The sequence below is a fragment of the Myotis brandtii genome, unplaced genomic scaffold (genome assembly GCF_000412655.1).
Source record: "Myotis brandtii unplaced genomic scaffold, ASM41265v1 scaffold735, whole genome shotgun sequence".
In the NCBI taxonomy this organism is placed as follows: domain Eukaryota; kingdom Metazoa; phylum Chordata; class Mammalia; order Chiroptera; family Vespertilionidae; genus Myotis; species Myotis brandtii.
Genome location: NW_005370916.1, coordinates 1,933,463 through 1,935,760, shown reverse-complemented (window position 1 = coordinate 1,935,760; position 2,298 = coordinate 1,933,463). Strand labels below are relative to the sequence as shown.

Here is a 2,298-nt window from a genome sequence, read left to right as displayed (position 1 = left end):
AATGCAGGACCCTTTGGTGCGTGGGCTGACACACTAACCACTGACCAACACCGGCCAGGGCAGATTTGGTTATTAAAAATATTTATTACAAGCAGGTTCCTTTTCCCACATTGGAGACATTTAGAGACTGGAAACTGGATTAAGCCCATTCCTACGTCCTTATCAAACAAGGTACCAATTAAGGAAAAGATATTTTGGAACTTAATGCTAGAGAAGCCCATGCACAACTTAAATGGGGCAAAAGAGAAAAGACACAAAATAAAGTCAGAATGATCATCTACATCCTACAGTCTTTAATTAAGCACATGAAACTGTATTATTTCATATATTTCTTCATGAACTTTTTGTGAAATATAGATCGCAGCGTATCATTGACAAATCTTTTGTCTTTCTTCTGGTCACGTCCACCTTTCACACAGATCTTGACAACAACATCTTCCTCCCACCTTCTCTTAACTTCGCAGTTGACCTGGGCCTGGGACGGGCCAGTGATATTCAAGAGAGGGTTTCCACTCAGAATGTTTTCCATGTGAATCCTTCCTTCTTCAGCTTTCTGTTCTCGGTCCTTCCTGGCCTGCTCTTCAGCTCTTTCTTTTTCAACGTTTTCCAGCTCTGCAAGAACTACAGCATCGTCACCATCACTCTCCTCTTCAAAATCTTCATCTTCATCTTCCCCGCCTGTTAGAGGATCACCTGCATCAAGGTCGGCAGCAGGAATCTGGTCTACCCGAGGCTGCTTTGACACCGAAGGGGAGGTTGCATGTGCTTGGGTTAGAGGATCTCTATTCTTTCCTCTGGTAGCAGCTCTCTCTCTCCCCCAAGTCCATGGTTCCGAACCTCTTCAGGGGCATCCTGAGTGGTCTGTCTATAGTTCCTCTTTGTATGAGGGGGTAGCTCTCTACCTGAATGTTGCTTTGAGAGTTGGCTGAAATGACCTCCTTTTCTTCTCCCTCCTCTCGCAGGTTCAAAAGCTGGCCGAGCTGCTGTCGTCATCCTTTATGACAAATCCTCCACAGCCTCTGGAGGTCACACAGACACCATTGCACCTCTTGGTGTTTTGTTTTGTTTTTCTTTAACATAGAAGGTTTGCTACATGTACACCTGTCACTCCACAGGTATACAAACCCTTCTTTGCCCTTGCAGGTGACTCCTTGCCAACTGTTCTCGGTCCTTCCTGGCCTGCTCTTCAGCTCTTTCTTTTTCAACGTTTTCCAGCTCTGCAAGAACTACAGCATCGTCACCATCACTCTCCTCTTCAAAATCTTCATCTTCATCTTCCCCGCCTGTTAGAGGATCACCTGCATCAAGGTCGGCAGCAGGAATCTGGTCTACCCGAGGCTGCTTTGACACTGAAGGGGAGTTTGCATGTGCTCGGGTTAGAGGATCTCTATTCTTTCCTCTGGTAGCAGCTCTCTCTCTCCCCCCAAGTCATGGTTCCGAACCTCTTCAGGGGCATCCTGAATGGTCTGTCTATAGTTCCTCTTTGTATGAGGGGGTAGCTCTCTACCTGAATATTGCTTTGAGAGTTGGCTGAAATGACCTCCTTTTCTTCTCCCTCCTCTCGCAGGTTCAAACGCTGGCCGAGCTGCTGTCGTCATCCTTTATGGATGGCCGAGGTGCGATTCCACAGCCTCTGGAGGTCATACAGACACCATTGCACCTCTTGGTGTTTTGTTTTGTTTTTCTTTAACATAGAAGGTTTGCTACATGTACACCTGTCACTCCACAGGTATACAAACCCTTCTTTGCCCTTGCAGGTGACTCCTTGCCAAATCTGCCAACCTTACTTTCTGAAGCTCCCCCACATCTGTCCCCAACACTTCCTTTCCCTCTGCAACTGCCCTGGTTCAGTCTCCCCACCTGATCTTAGCCAAAAGGCGGAGACGCGATGCCCTGGTTCAATCTCTTGGTGTTTCTTTCCGAAACCATTACAACAGCTTCTAAATCTGGTCTGGGTGGTCTTCTGTCTTTGTCTCCCGATCCCCACCCCACATCCTCTCTCCATCTTTCTCTGTCTTGCTCTGTGTCCCCAGAAACTGACCCCGCAGTCTCCTCTATGGGGACTTTCTTGCCAGAACCCCGCTGCCCATGGGGGTTCTTCTTGCTCAGTCCCGGCTCTGGGCCATGTCCTGTTAGTGGTCCCCTCACAGGGTCTAGTGATGTAATTGCTGCCCTCAGCTGGCAGGCCAGTGGTGAGAAAGGCTTCCCACTGCTGCCCATCTCCTCTCCATAGGCAACAGGCTTACTCATTCACCCATCAACTGAGCTCCCCGAGTTGCACTGCCTCCTGCCAGAACC

General features: G+C 48.6%; 1 pseudogene; it reads right to left on the bottom strand.

Annotated features, from left to right (window-relative positions):
* Nucleotides 1-316: 316 nt before the first annotated feature.
* On the bottom strand, nt 317-993 carry LOC102245001 (annotated as a pseudogene).
* Nucleotides 994-2,298: the final 1,305 nt, after the last annotated feature.